The 20,127-nt window shown below is 32.8% G+C and overlaps 1 non-coding gene across 1 annotated transcript; it reads left to right on the forward strand.

Annotated features, from left to right (window-relative positions):
• The first annotated feature begins 7,308 nt into the window (after positions 1-7,308).
• Positions 7,309-7,381, forward strand: TRNAA-AGC (transfer RNA alanine (anticodon AGC)). Its single transcript has one exon. It is a non-coding gene; the product is annotated as a tRNA-Ala (tRNA).
• Positions 7,382-20,127: the final 12,746 nt, after the last annotated feature.

The following is a 20,127-nucleotide window of genomic DNA, read 5'->3' on the forward strand; positions in this document are numbered from 1 at the left end:
ACGTCGAATCAATTACTGCTACAATTGAAATATGTATATAGAATAAATGTCGAATCAATTGCTGCAACAATTGACATACGTATACAGAGTAAACGTCGAATCAATTACTGCTACAATTGAAATACGTATATAGAGTAAACGTCGAATCAATTACTGCTACAATTGAAATACGTATATAGAGTAAACGTCGAATCAATTACTGCTACAATTGAAATATGTATATAGAATAAATGTCGAATCAATTACTGCTACAATTGAAATACGTATATAGAATAAATGTCGAATCAATTACTGCTACAATTGAAATACGTATATAGAGTAAACGGCGAATCAATTACTGCTACAATTGAAATATGTATATAGAATAAATGTCGAATCAATTACTGCTACAATTGAAATACGTATATAGAGTAAACGTCGAATCAATTACTGCTACAATTGAAATATGTATATAGAATAAATGTCGAATCAATTACTGCTACAATTGAAATACGTATATAGAGTAAACGTCGAATCAATTACTGCTACAATTGAAATACGTATATAGAGTAAACGTCGAATCAATTACTGCTACAATTGAAATACGTATATAGAGTAGACGTCGAATCAATTACTGCTACAATTGAAATACGTATATAGAGTAAACGTCGAATCAATTACTGCTACAATTGAAATATGTATATAGAATAAATGTCGAATCAATTACTGCTACAATTAAAATACGTATATAGAATAAATGTCGAATCCATTACTGCTACAATTGAAATATGTATATAGAGTAAACGTCGAATCAATTACTGCTACAATTGAAATACGTATATAGAGTAAACGTCTAATCAATTACTGCTACAATTGAAATACGTATATAGAGTAAACGTCGAATCAATTACTGCTACAATTGAAATATGTATATAGAATAAATGTCGAATCAATTACTGCTACAATTGAAATACGTATATAGAGTAAAAGTCGAATCAATTACTGCTACAATTGAAATATGTATATAGAATAAATGTCGAATCAATTACTGCTACAATTGAAATACGTATATAGAGTAAACGTCGAATCAATTACTGCTACAATTGAAATACGTATATAGAGTAAACGTCGAATCAACTACTGCTACAATTGAAATACGTATATAGAGTAAACGTCGAATCAATTACTGCTACAATTGAAATACGTATATAGAGTAAACGTCGAATCAATTACTGCTACAATTGAAATACGTATATAGAGTAAACGTCGAATCAATTACTGCTACAATTGAAATACGTATATAGAGTAAACGTCGAATCAATTACTGCTACAATTGAAATATGTATATAGAATAAATGTCGAATCAATTACTGCTACAATTGAAATATGTATATAGAGTAAACGTCGAATCAATTACTGCTACAATTGAAATACGTATATAGAGTAAACGTCGAATCAATTACTGCTACAATTGAAATACGTATATAGAGTAAACGTCGAATCAATTACTGCTACAATTGAAATACGTATATAGAGTAAACGTCGAATCAATTACTGCTACAATTGAAATACGTATATAGAGTAAACGTCGAATCAACTACTGCTACAATTGAAATACGTATATAGAGTAAACGTCGAATCAATTACTGCTACAATTGAAATACGTATATAGAGTAAACGTCGAATCAATTACTGCTACAATTGAAATACGTATATAGAGTAAACGTCGAATCAATTACTGCTACAATTGAAATACGTATATAGAGTAAACGTCGAATCAATTACTGCTACAATTGAAATATGTATATAGAATTAATGTCGAATCAATTACTGCTACAATTAAAATACGTATATAGAATAAATGTCGAATCCATTACTGCTACAATTGAAATATGTATATAGAGTAAACGTCGAATCAATTACTGCTACAATTGAAATACGTATATAGAGTAAACGTCTAATCAATTACTGCTACAATTGAAATACGTATATAGAGTAAACGTCGAATCAATTACTGCTACAATTGAAATATGTATATAGAATAAATGTCGAATCAATTACTGCTACAATTGAAATACGTATATAGAGTAAAAGTCGAATCAATTACTGCTACAATTGAAATATGTATATAGAATAAATGTCGAATCAATTACTGCTACAATTGAAATACGTATATAGAGTAAACGTCGAATCAATTACTGCTACAATTGAAATACGTATATAGAGTAAACGTCGAATCAACTACTGCTACAATTGAAATACGTATATAGAGTAAACGTCGAATCAATTACTGCTACAATTGAAATACGTATATAGAGTAAACGTCGAATCAATTACTGCTACAATTGAAATACGTATATAGAGTAAACGTCGAATCAATTACTGCTACAATTGAAATACGTATATAGAGTAAACGTCGAATCAATTACTGCTACAATTGAAATATGTATATAGAATAAATGTCGAATCAATTACTGCTACAATTGAAATATGTATATAGAGTAAACGTCGAATCAATTACTGCTACAATTGAAATACGTATATAGAGTAAACGTCGAATCAATTACTGCTACAATTGAAATACGTATATAGAGTAAACGTCGAATCAATTACTGCTACAATTGAAATACGTATATAGAGTAAACGTCGAATCAATTACTGCTACAATTGAAATGCGTATATACAGACGTGGACAAATTATTAACAAAATTGACGATTTTTATGATTAATTCTATTTACAAAATTTGACTATTCAATTTAGACTACAGTTGACAATTTTGCATATTTCTATCATTACAGTAGATAGAAATATGCAAAAATTTCAAATGTAGGCTATTCTAAATTGAAGAGTCAAATTTTATAAAAAAATATATAATAAAATCTTCAATTTTCCTAATAATTTGTAAATATTATGCAAAAATGTCAACTGCAGTCTAAAGTGAAGAGTAAAATTTTGTAAAAATATATAATAAAAATCTTCAGTTTTGCTAATAATTTACAAATATCCAAAATGTCACCTGTAGTCCAAATTGAAGAGTCGAATTTTGTAAAAAATATATTTAAAAAATCTTCACTTTTGCTAATAATTTGTAAATATGCGAAAATATCAATTGTAGTCTAAATTGAAGAGTGAAATTTTGTAAAAATATAAAATAAAAATCTTCGATTTTTCTAATAATATGGAAATACCCAAAGATGTCAACTGTAGTCTAAATTGAACAATCATATTTTGTAAAAATATATAATAAAAATCTCCAATTTTGCTAATAATTTGTCCACGTCTGTAGAGTAAACGTCGAATCAATTACTGCTACAATTGAAATACGTATATAGAGTAAACGTCGAATCAATTACTGCTACAATTGAAATATGTATATAGAATAAATGTCGAATCAATTACTGCTACAATTGAAATACGTATATAGAGTAAACGTCGAATCAATTACTGCTACAATTGAAATACGTATATAGAGTAAACGTCGAATCAATTACTGCTACAATTGAAATATGTATATAGAATAAATGTCGAATCAATTGCTGCAACAATTGACATACGTATACAGAGTAAACGTCGTATCAATTACTGCTACGATTGAAATATAAAGGCTATAAGAAATTGGAGAAACCTGGACAGCGTATGCCAGGTACCAAAATAACTAAGACAGTCTTTCAGTACATACCAACAGGAAAGAGAAATATGGGTCCACCTTTCAGAAACTGGCTTGAAGAATTTTGAGATGGAAAAGGCTGAAAGATCTAGTCCTTGATGTCTATGATGAAGATAATGATGATAATTATAACAAAAAATTGAATAGTTGAAAGGTTAGGAAATAAAGTATAAGCTAATTCAAGAAAATAAGGATGAAATAAACAGAGAGAAAGGTGGGTAAGATTATGTAAGAGAGAACGAAAGAGGAAAGGATGAAAATAAAGAAAAAGGTGACGAAGAAAAAGAAAATTAAGAATCGTGTTAGTGACAACTTCAATGTTTTGTGTCCAACAAGTGTCCATGTATCAGATGACATTAATTTTAAAGAAGCTCGCATCATTTTCTAGTCGCTCGCTATAACGTAGAGCAGCCACGGGAGTAGAAAATCAATGCAATCGAGATGGTTACATCACGAGTGTCGCCACAATACAGGTTATTGAATTAATACGGCAATCTGATATGGGGAGAAACCAGTCTAGCCACCAGTAACTCAAGTTCGAGTATCAGTGCGCCTCCAGCAAGCAACTGCTAATCCACATCATGGCCCGCCGAGTAAGGGGTTAAGAGAGACCGAAACTGAGCACAGTGCATGGTGGCATCAAATACACACTCCAAAGAGCGATCCAGTCAAATATATATATATATATATATATATATATATATATATATATATATACTAGTGGCTTGTGCAGAAAATGCTGCAAACTAAGTTCATTAGACGTTCAAATAAATATTTTTCAGATTTATTTTCAATGAAGAATACCAGACATTCTGAAAGTTATTTTCTTCCATAATAATGAAACATACTCTCTCTCGAGCCAATACTGAAGAGAACCACGCATATAAATATCTACACCACACCGCCATTAAATATATGAAAAAGACCCAACCCCACTCGATTAATAACTATAAAAATATTTGATTTTTAATAATATTATTATCTTACGTAAGTTTCATAGCTTTCAGTAACATATACTATATAGCCGCCACTCAGTAAAATATAGAAATCACATCTAATTTAAGTTATTCTCTACATCTACTTATATAACCCCAAAACGTTTCACTTTCATATCATCAATATACCATTAATATGTATAATTACTGAAAAATAGTCACATCACGGCATTAACTACAATAATATTTCATTTCAAACAGTAATAATGTCATCAAACCACCTCAAGTTTTGTAGTTTTTAATATCCAATACACAGCTGTACCCAGAAAACTACACACCACAGAATCGAACCTGTAAATTATTTTTAGTAAGTTAAGGTTTTACTAACCAATTTAATTTGAGCTCTAAATATGTCATCATTCTTGCAGATCATGGCCTTCGTGTAATATTGTTTACTGTAGTGTGTGTTTTGTTTTATTCTGAAATGCAACACGGCCGACTTGATGCTCGCTTCGCTTCTCCGAATGCAATTAGCTAGTTCTCAAAACTGACGACAGATGGATTTTGGAAAATAGGAAAATTATGTAGGAAAATTGACATTTCACTGAAAACTACTATTTTTCCGAAAAACTTTGGGTTCCAAGCTTCAAAATGAGGGGCCATTTGTTAAAATCCCTTCAGCCGTTTTCCCGTAATTTCCATTACCAGTTCAAATTATATATATATATATATATATATATATATATATATATATATATATATATAGGGGTCTCGTTGCCAAACTTTCAGAACGGCCCCGAGGTTCACTCAGCCTCCTATAAAATTGAGTACCGGGTCTTTCCCGGGGGTAAAAGGCGGTCAGAGCGTGGTGCCGACCACACCACCTCATTCCAGTGCCGAGGTCATGGAAAGCATGGGGCTCTACCTCCATGCCCCCCAAGTGCCTTCATGGCATGTTACGGGGATACCTTTACCTTTTTTTTATAGGGGTCCACACATTTTGGAAGAGTAACGGTTAGCGTGCCTATCCGCGTCTATTCATTTATAAGATTCCATTTTTAATTTTTAGTTGTCATATTTTAAATTGTCATTACTTTAATAATAATTATTATTCCTTTGTACTTTTATTGTAATTTCTAACATTATTAATATTCTTGTAATGATATTGTCCTGTGCTGAAGTGGTATTGGCCTCTGGCTGTTGTACAGCACGTTAACTATTATTAAATAAATAAATAAATAAATAAATAAATAAATAAATAAATAAATAAATAAATAAATAAATATTGGCATGAAACCATTGAGACTGCAACAGACCAATAGGTCTAGTGCTTGAATTGGATGATGATGATGATGAAAATGATTATTATTATTATTTCTTATTTTAGTAAGTTATTTTACGACGCTTTATCAACATCTTACGTTATTTAGAATCTGAAGGTGATAATACCGGTGAAATGAGTCCGGGGTCCATCACCGATAGTTACCCAACATTTTCTCGTAATAGGTTGAGGGAAAACCCCGGAAAAAGCATCAATCAGGTAACTTGCTCTGACCGGGAATCGAACCCGGTCCACTTGGTTTCGCAGCCAGACGCGCTAACCGTTACTACACAAGTGGACTACTATTACAATTATCATTATCACCAGTTAGTGTATGCGGGATGACTTAAGGAAAAGTGGAGTTTTTTTCGTATCAGGGTATATGGCACGTGCCGCGCCGTCCGTCTTTTGTGTACCTGGCGAGTACAGCAGCGTACGAAACGAATGAACCCCGATCTGTTCATAGTAACATTGCAACGCAATGTTTGCAGTTGTGTTATTCTGCTCAAGTATTTAGTACACGTTGAATATGTTGTGCTGATGCATTCATAGTGGCAAAACGTTAAATTCGCTCAGAGATACGAAATGCAATTAAGAAGTATGAGAGTGACATTTTATGTATTAACGAAGACAATATCGTGTGTAACGTATGTAAAATTGAAATAAAAACCAGAACAACTCAGGCTATAGAGAAACATTGCAAAAGTACATCGCACAGGAAATGCGTTGAAATGAAATCTGAGGAACCATCTACATCACCATCATCATCATCATCATCATCATCATCATCATCATTTAGTTGTGCGGGTCTAACGACACGTGCAATATGATGCTCAGCACAAATATTCCTCTAAAGAAATTGATTGATCCCCATTTTAGAGGTTTTCTTCAGAAATCCTCTGGATACAAAAACTGTTTAAGCGACAGGCGAAGACGATTCAGCTTCGACAACTTACGAGAATATATCGTCGTTTACTGCAACGCCGGTAATTGCATCAATGATGACGATGACTGAACCTTGCAAGGTATGTACTACAGTGCTACAGTACGTTATTTTTCTTTTCCTTCTGACTGTACGGAGATACAGTAGCATGTTGACGTCGTCTGTTTACGTTTAAAACCTGTTCAGCCAATGGTCTGAATGAAAAAAATGTAACATATAGTAAATGTGCACCTACATTCAACGATAAGTCATCCCTCATCCACTGTCTAATTATTATTATTATTATTATTATTATTATTATTATTATTATAGCTTATTAATATTAATGAACCCCTTCTATCTGAACACACAATACAGTTACTCAGTACCAATGTGGTTATGTATTATGGTGCAATAATCATATAGGTTATTGGCTTGGCACACTACCAAACACATTAATAAATTATGACGCGCTAACGAACAGGGGGCGTAGCTCAGATGGTAGAGCGCTCGCTTAGCATGCGAGAGGTACCGGGATCGATACCCGGCGCCTCCAGAATTTTAGCGTAATATCCAGGAGGGAAACATACTTTTATGTAGGCCTACGTAAAGAAAATACTTTTCTCTATGGTAATTCAAGTGTGGATCCAGGTGTGTCCACACATTTTCGGCAATCGCGATTAGAGGCTGTAGTCTGTCACTAGTATCACGTTCCTCTTTCTTCCTCAGTTTCTTGCGATCCCAGTAAGTTTTTTTTTCCCCCCTTCTGTCCCATTTGCACTTTTATAATAAATGTAACCATTTAAAAATAACTTAGTGCTGCTTTTTGCGTAGGTTGTAATTCTAGGTCCGTTGTCCATTTCAACTTTCAGTACTGTGTAAAGTTTACTTGAAGATTTCGAAATGTTGATTTTGTTAAATACACAGCAACATTCATGCCCACGTGCATCAACGTCAGTGTAAAAATCGGTTAAAATTGTCACCTAATCCCTGATTAAGCATTTTTACGGTGGATCAACCTCGGTTACGATTTAAATAGGAGGTTAACCACAGTAATCTCTGACCGGCCATATTCGAGCGGTTAAAGGAGATAACCAGCGATTAGTAGAGCAAGTAAAGCAAAATGGCGGCCAGAGCCACAGATGTTTATTTCGAAGACGACTATTATTGTGCAGTACTTGAATTACTTGGATAGAGCGTGAGCGTGAAGGTTCTATAGTGGAAAGAGAGAATTCTTACGAGGAATTAGGTGACAGAAAATTTCAGGAGGGATTTCGTTTATCAAAATCTACAAATGGATCACTTGAAATAACACAAGAGCAATAATTTTTCTCATACGGATCGGCTGCTTACATTACGATTCTATGTAACTGTTATCTTCTGTATTTTTAGAGGGAATACTCGAATACCGGTATCTCTTTCTCTATGTCACTGGCTGAACAAAGAAAGGCTATGGATGGATCTTAGGATAATGAACAGTTCCCTGGTGTAAATGGGGTCCTGCATCGTACACACATTCCTACTAATCTACTGCATCCTTTTCCTTTATGGATATTCCTTCTTTTTTATATAATATATTTAAATATAGTAATTAAGTCTATCGATACTTCAGCTTCACATTGGGATATATTCATTTTTGCATTCAATTTTCCATTTTGTACGATTTTAACCTAACAGTACTGAAAAACAAAGAAATGCAACTCGCAAATATAACAGCGCCCAAAGGCAAACAAATACAACGCGAAAATGTAGGACACGTTCATTTCGATGTAGAACGTAGTGATCGCAGTCGTTTTTAGACGTTGACTGTTATCTTTGCAGCGGTATGGATGCTTTCCTTTAGTCATTTTGTAGGAACAATTCACCATCATAGACTTTACTCTGGTTAAATGAGGTGTCAGCTATACTTGTTTTTTTTTAAAGATGGGACATGACAGTTAAGCTGCCGAGCTTGGAACTACAGTGCCATGTTGCCAATATGGACTACCACTCTGCCAGCTGATGGTAGCTAGCAATTGTCGTTAAGATGGCTGACGTTAAAACATTCATTGACAATTGACGCGAGGCAAGAAAACAATACAAAAATCGACAGAGAATCAAAGACGAAACGTGCCAATGCTAATTTTGTGTGCACAATAAATTAGCCAAAAGAGCTATTAAGCACTCGCCATATGGAAACTGTAAGTTTGGCAACTCAACCGTTGTTACCATAGCAACAGGCCTACCACGCTATGTGAAATTCAGTTGTTTTTCCGATCGCAACGTTCCTGTCTTGTCCCATCTTAAAAAAAAAAACAAGTTTAGCCATGTTTTTAGTAATCGGTGATTATGAATGGTGCGCAGAAATTACATTTTAACCACGGTTACTGTTTAACCGTCGTTTCGTAGTCTATGATTACTGCGTTTTTAATCGATGTTGATGCACTTCGCCGTAAGACACTGTTCGTGTATTATGTTTTTGTAGAAACGTAATACCTATTTTTTTTAATAAATGATACAAAGTATATTCTGGATAACCGATTCGGGAAAATTTCCATTTTGCAAAATAGACCTCTGGGACTTTTGGTTCGGAAAAAGGATTCGGGAATTTGCTCGGGAACGCTCAGAACAACAGTAGGATGCTACTTCGGCGTCGCCCATCCCATGGGTTCTCTTGCCCCAAACATTCCCATCTAGGAGTGACGGGCCGAAATTGTAATTTTCTTTGCCGCTACTAAAGAAACGAAATTTACAATGTCGAGGAAAATCAAATGACGTCGGAAGAAACCCTATTCTTCCTATCTTGCCCGCCATAAATATCACCATTCCAGTCAGCACCGGGGATCAAACCCGAGTGCGCGTTCTAGCACGACACATTCATACAAGGCAACTTTTTTTCATCTATATCCCGCTAATGATTTTTATCTATCATATATTAACCCTTAGGTCTTGTATTGCAGTGAGACATGAACAACGGCACAAGTATTCGTACACACAATTGATACCAGACTCTAATGAGGGATTGATTTTAGTAGCAACTTGTTTGACATTTTTAATTTCCTTCTAGTTAATTTTGTTTCAATGTCCCATCATTTTAATTAAAAAAAGCGTAATTCAATTAACTTCAGTATCGCTCATTCTGACTCACTAGTGCTCACTATGTGGCCCGCAGGCCACATGAGTTTACACGACCGCATACAGGCCTACAGCCTCCATTGCATTAATTTTTTTTATTAATTTGCTAAATGAAGCAATTTATAAAGCATATGTCAAAATTCCAGCTGAATCTGTGTTTGTGTTATATCTACTACATTTTCTTATTGATTCTAAACTGAAACGGATCATATGGACATTGGAGATAAATGGCTTTCTTCTGCTATCTATTTTTCAACAGTAGAGGTTTTCATTTATCTAGAGAAAATCAAAACTCGAGTGGGATTTAATTGACTATTACACGATTAGAAGAAAGTATATAAAGATTAGAAGTAACGAAGTAATCCAATACAATAAAATATTAATTGGCTTACGAAAATACAACTGTCTTCAATTAATGTATTATTGTACCATCTGAACATTACAAATATTACGCTAGATGCATATTTATTGTCATCAAAATTATAATTCTTTTAGAAATCCAGTTGTTTCCAATTTGTTTACCAGGCCCAGTATTGTGTTTCTTTGGTGGAATTACGAGCCCCAAATTCTCTCTGGTATGCCCTTTGAGTAACTGTAATTGAATTCGTAATCCAGTATTGCTTCACAAGGAAGAGCCGTTCATTTACTGTGTACTGGATTTTCAGTGACTAAAACAAAATGTCGAAAACAGCTGCCGACAATAAGGAATAAAGAAAAAAACATCTGCGCATCTCGTGACAGGGAATCAAAACTCCTGCTTAATTTGACGTTAAAAACTGGTCGTTAAGTGAATTTCCAGCCGAATAAATAAAGAATTTTCAACATTTGCTATAGAGGTCAGTAATCTCCCAAAGATACTCTACATTTGAGGTATAACAAATTGTGGCTAGCATCATTCGTTTTGAAATAAAGAAAGAAAGAAATGTGTTAGTTCTATATAAATCACTCTGTACTTCAAATCGCTTATTTGCTCTATAATTTTTGGCATCTAATGATTATCTTTTCTCTTGTAGTTTATTTGCCTTCCATTTCCAATACTTTGGTTTTGTAGAAATTTTCATATCATACTTTTGTAATTATAACTTATTTAATTTAATTACATTTATTTCAAATCGTATTCTCAATATGCCAATAACACTTGGTTATCTTCAAACAAAATACTATTTATACAACAGTTTTTTTCTGAAAATATATTCCTTTATTGCAGAGCCATCCATTCTTAACGCACTACATACCGTTCATAACAATGCAATGCCGGTGTCCTATGTTAATTAAGAGAGTTGTGCCTTACTTAAATGGCTTTTAAGGAACCCGGAGGTTCAATATGGGTTTCTGGATTCACTCATACGTGCTACATGTCCTGCCCATCTCAAACGTCTGGATTTAATGTTCCTTATTATGTTAGGTGAAGAATACAATGTTTGTAGTTCTGCGTTGTATAACTTTCTCCATTCCCCTGTAACTTCACCCCTCTTAGCCCCAATGTTTTACTAAGCACCTTATTCTCGGACACCTTTAACCTCTGTTCCTCTCTCAAAGTGAGTCCAAGTTTCACAACCATACAGGACAATCGGTAATATAACTGTTTTATAAATTCTAACGTTCAGATTTTTTGAGGGCAGACCGGATAACAAAAGTTTCTCAAGCGAATAACAGCAGCCATTTTCCATATTTATTTTGCGTTTAATTTCTTCTCCAGCGTCATTTATATTTATTACTGTTGCTCCAAGGTACTTGAATTTTTTCACCTTTTCGAAAGATAAATTTGCAATTTTTATATTTCCAATTCGTGCTATGTTTAGTTCACGAGACATAATCTTGAACTTCGTTTTTTTTTTTTTTCAGTGTTTATTTTCAAACCTATCTCCCTACTTGCTTCAAGTAAAATTCCCGTATTTTCTCTAATCGTTTCTGAATTTCCTCCTGACATATTCACAGTTTCAATACTATTCTACTATATCTTCTTTATTTTTCCCCATCTCGTCGTCCTCAATTTCATCTGTTAATTTTTTGTTACAGTATTTGTCGCATCATTCCTTTCGTTTTGACTCTTTTCTTTGATCTTTCTCAATTTCCTTCCTACCTTTCTTTATTTCTGGCTTACCCTCTCTTCCCTTCGCTATTTTTCTTCTTTTTTTCTTTCCTTCTTCCTTTCTTTCCTTCCTCCTTTTCTTCTTTCTTTCTATTTCTTTCCTTCTTTCTTTCTATTTCTTTCTTTCCTTCTTTCTTTCTTTCTTTCTTTCTTTCTTTCTTTCTTTCTCTCCTTTCTCTCGTTCTTTTTTTCCCCATTTTTCTTTCTTCCCATTTTCCTTCCTTCCTATTTCTTTCTCTCTTTTTTTATTTCTTTCCTTCTTTCTTTCTTTCTTTCTTCTTTTCTTTATTTCTTTCAGTCTTTGTCTTCCTTCATTCCTTACTTTCTTTCTTTCTTTCTTATTTTCTTTCTTTCTTTCTTTCTTTCTTTCTTTCAGTCTTTCTGTCTACCTTTCTTTCTTCCTTCATTTCTACCTTTCTTTTTTCTTCCTTTCTTTCTTTCTTTCCTTCTTTCTTTCAGTCTTTCTGTCTTCCTTTCTTTCTTTCTGTCTTTCTGTCTTCTTTTTATTTCTTTCTTCCTTCATTCCTTCATTTCTTTCTTTCTGTCTTTCTTTCTTTCTTTCTGTCTTTCTGTCTTTCTGTCTTACTTTCTTTCTTTCTTTCTTTCTGTCTTTCTGTCTTTCTGTCTTTCTGTCTTCCTTTCTTTCTTTCTTTCTTTCTGTCTCTCTGTCTTTCTTTCTTCCTTCCTTTTCTTTTTTTCTTTCTTTCTTTCAGTCTTCCCGTCTTTCTTTCTTTCTTCCTTCCTCTCTTTTTTCCTTTCTTTTTTTCTTCCTTTCTTTTTTTCTTTCTTTCTTTCAGTCTTCCTGTCTTTCTTCCTTCCTTTCTTTTTTCCTTTCTTTTTTTCTTCCTTTCTTTTTTCTTTCTTTCTTTCAGTCTTCCTGTCTTTCTTTCTTTTCTCCTTCCTTCCTTCCTTCCTTCCTTTCTTCCTACCTTCCTTTCTTTCTTCTTATTTTCTTTGTTCCATTCTTTCTTTTTTTTCTTTCTTTCTTTCTTCCTTCCTTCCTTTCTTTCTTTCTTTCTTCCTTCCTTTCTTTCCCTCCTTCCTTCCTTCTTTCTTTCTTTCTTTCTTCCTTTCTTCCTTTTCTTTCTTTCTTTTTCACTTTCTTCTTTTCTTCCATTCTTTCTTCCTATCTTCTTTCTTTCTTTCTTTCTTTCTTCCTTTCTTTTCTTCCTTCTTTCTTTCTTCCTTTCTTTTCTTCCTTCTTTCTTTCTTCCTTCCTTTCTTCCTTTCTTTCTTCCTTCCTTTCCTTCCTCTTTTCTTTCTTTCTTTCTTCCTATTTTCTTTGTTCCTTTCTTTCTTTTTTCTTTCTTTCTTTCTTCCTTTCTTGCTTTCTTTCTTCCTTTCTTTCCTTCCTCCTTTCTTTCTTTCTTTCTTTCTTTCTTCCTATCTTCTTTGTTCCTTTCTTTTTTCTTTCTTTCTTTCTTCCTTCCTTTGTTACCAACGTCCTCCTCCCTTTCTCCTCCCCCTTATAATAGTGGGTGGGAATCCGTCCCCTGCCTCTAAATGCAAATCTCGTGTTTGCGTGATGCTCCTACAAACGAGAATCTGACGACGGATTGCTGGTGTTATAACCATTCCAAATTCACGTCCAATGCTACATTCTAGGAATGATTCTCTTTCCAATTGGTTGTTTGGAAGGCAGTCGTCACGAAGGTGAGTTGCACCCGTCCGTCTCTGGGCAACTGGTTCCCAACATTTTCTTGCCTATGGGTCAGTTAATCAGCAGAGATTTTTGAGCTCCATAACCCTATATAGCCCTGCCTTCCTCACACACAACTGATATAAGGACAAAAAATTAAGTTGCTGTTTCCATGTCTGGGTATGATTAGACCTATTCTCTTTTAATCGCTCAGTCTAGAACAGCATAATGACAGTAGGTCGTCATTGTAATCGTTACTCTTAGTAATCCCTATTTTCCAACATAAACTCCGATCGTATGTGTCCTTTGTTTAGTGATTATTGTATTAAATGGTAATACTCCATCAGGGAGTCATCCCTCATGCCCCTGTACTGTGTGTGTCTACATATATTTATTCGTGTATCTGCGTGTGTAAGTCGGTGAACAAGAGAAACAGTACCGGTACTTGGGTTTAATAACAATAATAACGAAGTATACAGGGTGATTCACAAGGAATTACCGTCCCTTACGGAACTTATTTCCGAAGACATTCTGAGCAAAAATGTAATTTGTCCTAATCTCAATATTTTCAGAGTTACAATAATTTGAAGTTGTTTGTAAAATACCATTATTCTTGAGTTTTAAGGGTAAAAGAATATTGCAGATAAAGAACGAACTGTTCAGAAGTATCATATCTTTAATTAGCTAATATTCTGAAGCTGGAAATGTGAAATGGGGTAAATGAAAACACAGCATTAATTAAGAAATCAGAAAAAAAATTCATTGGCCATTATAATCAGACAAGTATTATTGAATACTTAGCGAGAAAGGAAGAGAAAGATCCAGAAGAAAATGCATAAATTCATGCTCAGTAGAATGAAGTGCAATATCTACAGGGTGATTCTTATAAAACCGAATCCGATAAATTTGTTACAAAAGGAAAACTAGGCCTATAAAAGGGATTTGTTTCAGACCACTTTTAAAATCAAGCATACGTAATGTGAGCATATGTACATTATTAACAGAGGATAACAGCATTCCACCAACAAATGAAAAATCAAAGACAATAAAGATGGTGCGCGTTCTTATTGAGTCACAAGAGCTTTCCTTGAAAGTCAACAACATTTCAGGACGAAGTTTGGAGGGCTGCAATATGAAATAAACGAATCCCAATTACACCCATATCGAACAAAATTTTCCGGGATGCGGTTGATACTACAAGAAAATATTCACAGAATTTGTGAAGCAACTTGATGACGCAGAACTAGCTCTAGGTTATTTTGCAATTCATTTTTGATTGATTTTCAGAAAAGTCTGTAATACATATTAGGAATATTTATTTATCAGTCACTGACTTTACTGCAATATATGTAGGTACAAAACCTTTGTTCGAGATCGTGCGTATTTGCTTGGTTTCAGCACAAAACCAATCCGCGGAAAGTCTAAAATTCCACATTCAGTATTCCCAATCTAACACACATAACAATTTCCCTCTTCTTACCGCTTAAGTGACATATTGATTTTACTGCTTTAGGCTTTTAACATATTATTTTTAGAGACGTTCAATATAGTAATAATTATAAACTGGAAACTTACCACTGCAATTTCACCTAAATTGCACTGTTAATTATTGTTTTTAAATATTTGCAAAAATTAAGTAAACTCTACAACTCCACTAAAGTTACTGCATTCGTGATGCAAGTAATATTAAGGAAGCCGTGAAAAAATTAACGAGATTCGACTCATCATAGACTGGGGGGGGGGGAAAGACAGACGTATTTCACGGCCTGCTGGAGTATAGTAAACACAGAAAACATTTTAAAGCAACAATGTTGAAGATAGATATTTTTGTTTTGCAAATTTGCCGTCATTGAACAGAAACCAAGATGGAGATTTCATTGCAACTAATTAGAAATTCCTCTTTCAGGTATGTAATAAACGATCTTCGCACAAAATAATGTACGATACACGAGCGGTATGTTTTCTTTCAATTCTCGGAAATTAAAAAAGCTCAACTACGTTCCGAATTTTCAAACTTTTCCTCGAACATGAAAACTTCAACATACCGCTCTTGTAACGCATATTACTATTACGTTACATGTTTTAAAAATCGTATGTATTTGTAGAGACTAATGATATTGCTAGAGTGAATGTCGTATCTGATGATGTTGGCATAGTTCAACGAAAACGTTCATACGATTTTTAAAACATGTAACGTAAAGGTTTTGTACGTACATATGCAGTAAAGTCAGTGACTGATAAATAAATATTCCTAATATAACACTAGGGTATTTTGAGCAAGATGGAATGGTCTGCTAGAGCCTACGTCCGAAAAGTGAATGAAAACTATACTACTTTGACAATCGAATTATATCTGCTGGTCTCTGGCCACCACATTCTCCCGATCTGAGCAGCCCTGATTTCTTATAATGAAGATATCTTAAGGGCAGAATTTTCCATGACAGGCTTCAAACCCTGCAACATCTGAAGGATAACATACAAGGTGAGTCAGGAGAAAAGTTACATGCTGTGAAGGGTGATAATATTGGTGATTCTGAACAATAAAGTTTATATGAACATATGCCCTGTTTCTAACAGTGTCTGACATACAGCTGTTTTAAAATCACGGGCGTCAGTCTTATGTCCTTCATCAGCACTCACATGCGAACGCAACCAAAACGACATCAGTTTGTAGTAGGATCAATGAAACGAATCCTGGGTGTTGGATCGGTCGTGTTGGAGTAATTTCTTGGCCACCGAGGTCACCCGACTTTACTCTATTGGATTACTGTGTGAGGAGTTGCCTTAAGAGCGAAGTCTACAAGCGCAAAGTGGAAATAGGGAGGAACTTCTCGCTCGTATTTTACATGCTTTTCCTCAGGTAAAGGAATGTCCGAATCAGTTCAGGTCAGCAACACAGCAACTATCTACAGACGTGGACAAATTATTAGCAAAATTGAAGATTTTTATTATATATTTTTACAAAATATGATTCTTCAATTTAGACTACAGTTGACATATTTGTATATTTCCAAATAATTAGCCAAATTGAAGATTTGTATAGTATATTTTTCAAAATTGAACCCTTCAATTTGGACTACATTTGATATTTTTGTATATTTACAAATTATTAGCAAAATTGAAGATTTTTATTATATATTTTTACAAAATATGATTCTTCAATTTAGACTACAGTTGACATATTTGTATATTTCCAAATAATTAGCCAAATTGAAGATTTGTATAGTATATTTTTCAAAATTGAACCCTTCAATTTGGACTACATTTGATATTTTTGTATATTTACAAATTATTAGCAAAATTGAAGATTTTTATTATATATTTTTACAAAATATGATTCTTCAATTTAGACTACAGTTGACATATTTGTATATTTCCAAATAATTAGCCAAATTGAAGATTTGTATAGTATATTTTTCAAAATTGAACCCTTCAATTTGGACTACATTTGATATTTTTGTATATTTACAAATTATTAGCAAAATTGAAGATTTTTATTATATATTTTTACAAAATATGATTCTTCAATTTAGACTACAGTTGACATATTTGTATATTTCCAAATAATTAGCCAAATTGAAGATTTGTATAGTATATTTTTCAAAATTGAACCCTTCAATTTGGACTACATTTGATATTTTTGCATATTTACAAATTATTAGCAAAATTGAAGATTTTTATTATATATTTTTACAAAATATGATTCTTCAATTTAGACTACAGTTGACATATTTGTATATTTCCAAATAATTAGCCAAATTGAAGATTTGTATAGTATATTTTTCAAAATTGAACCCTTCAATTTGGACTACATTTGATATTTTTGTATATTTACAAATTATTAGCAAAATTGAAGATTTTTATTATATATTTTTACAAAATATGATTCTTCAATTTAGACTACAGTTGACATATTTGTATATTTCCAAATAATTAGCCAAATTGAAGATTTGTATAGTATATTTTTCAAAATTGAACCCTTCAATTTGGACTACATTTGATATTTTTGTATATTTACAAATTATTAGCAAAATTGAAGATTTTTATTATATATTTTTACAAAATATGATTCTTCAATTTAGACTACAGTTGACATATTTGTATATTTCCAAATAATTAGCCAAATTGAAGATTTGTATAGTATATTTTTCAAAATTGAACCCTTCAATTTGGACTACATTTGATATTTTTGCATATTTACAAATTATTAGCAAAATTGAAGATTTTTATTATATATTTTTACAAAATATGATTCTTCAATTTAGACTACAGTTGACATATTTGTATATTTCCAAATAATTAGCCAAATTGAAGATTTGTATAGTATATTTTTCAAAATTGAACCCTTCAATTTGGACTACATTTGATATTTTTGCATATTTACAAATTATTAGCAAATTGAAGGTTTTTATTGTATATTTTTACAAAATTCGATTCTTCAATTTGGACTACAGCTGACATTTTGGATATTTCCAAATTATTAGCAAAACTGAAGATTTTTGTTTTATATTTTTACAAAATTTGGCTCTTCAATGCAGTTGACATTTTTGCTAATTTACAAATTATTAGCAAAATTGAAGATTTTTATTATATATTTTTACAAAATATGATTCTTCAATTTAGACTACAGTTGACATATTTGTATATTTCCAAATAATTAGCCAAATTGAAGATTTGTATAGTATATTTTTCAAAATTGAACCCTTCAATTTGGACTACATTTGATATTTTTGCATATTTACAAATTATTAGCAAATTGAAGGTTTTTATTGTATATTTTTACAAAATTCGATTCTTCAATTTGGACTACAGCTGACATTTTGGATATTTCCAAATTATTAGCAAAACTGAAGATTTTTGTTTTATATTTTTACAAAATTTGGCTCTTCAATGCAGTTGACATTTTTGCTAATTTACAAATTATTAGCTAAATTGAAGATTTTTATTATATATTTTTTACAAAACTTGACTCTTCAATTTAAACTACAGTTGACATTTTTGCATATTTCTGTCTACTGTAATGATGGAAATATGCAAAATTGTCAACTGTAGTCTAAATTGAAAAGTCCAATTTTGTAAACAGAATTATCATAAAAATCGTCAATTTTGTTAATAATTTGTCCACGTCTGTATAAGAGCTGTAAACTGCATTGAAGTTGACGGTGGAGTTTTTGAAACAGAACATACTATCGTCTACTACATTTTTTATGTTCTTCATTGTTTCCATTAGTTCTCTCCGAAACCGTTAAGAACAGGATATTTGTTCATATATACTTTTTTGTTCAGAATCATCAATATTATCACCTCTCAAACCATGTATTGCATTGTATTTATTAACATTCCCTGGTATTCATACATTGCTTTACAGCTAGAATATGGAACAAGCCAAAAAACTTAATGCTATTATAAAGTCTTAATTTATAGTCATAGCATAGATGAAATATATACAGACGAGATTTACAATATAGTCTACTAGTACAACACAAAGTTTTAGTATCAATTTCATGAAGTGTTATTGTATGTCATGAATTCACTTACAGAATAAAGGCGTGAGAAATTAGGTACTTCTTTAATTTGGCCCTAAATAATCTTATGTTTTGAGTTTCATTTTTTATATCGATAGGGAGGCTATTAAAAATTTTTACTGCCATATAACGCACTCCTTTTTGATAGCACGATAGACTTACCGATGGATTATGAAAGTCATTTTTTGACGTGTATTTATGCTATGAACTGTTGAATTAGTTACAAAGTTTTCAAGATTACATACGAGGAAGACTATTAATGGAAAGATGTACTGACAAGCCATGGGCATTATTTGTAGTTTTTTGAAAATAGTCCTACAAGATTCCCTAGATTTGGCACCTACTATTATTCTAATTACTCTTTTTTGTAATAGAAATATACTGTTACTATCTGTGGAACTTCCCCAGAATATTATTCCAAAACTCATTACCGAGTGGAAGTATGCAAAGTATATTGTTTTTAAGGTATTGATATTTACTATCTTTTGCATAGTTCTAATTTTTCCTCCTGACTCACCCTGTATCTAGAGAAATCAAAATGAAGTGATGTTTGCACAAGTAAACCGAAACATGATGTGCCGAGTCGAAGTATTCTTAACGGAGAAAGGCGATAACTTCCAGCACCTGAAGTTACATGCACATATATTGACGAGACGGTTAGCACGTCTTAGCGTGTAACGAGCGGACTCGGGTTCAAATCCTGGTTGGGGGAAGTTACCTGGTTCAGGTTTTTACTGAGGATTTCTCTCAACCAATTGAAGCAGAATTGCTGGGTAACTTTCGGCATTGGACCTCGGATTCATTTCGCCATCATAATTACACTTCCCCTCTTTCATCATCATTATCATCATCATCATCATCTCCGTTTCTTTCCTAGGTTTCAGGCTTGCTCCGATGTAGAGTCGACTGAGGCCCGCCGCCGTACTTGGACC

Source organism: Periplaneta americana, chromosome 3 (genome assembly GCF_040183065.1).
Source record: "Periplaneta americana isolate PAMFEO1 chromosome 3, P.americana_PAMFEO1_priV1, whole genome shotgun sequence".
NCBI lineage: Eukaryota > Metazoa > Arthropoda > Insecta > Blattodea > Blattidae > Periplaneta > Periplaneta americana.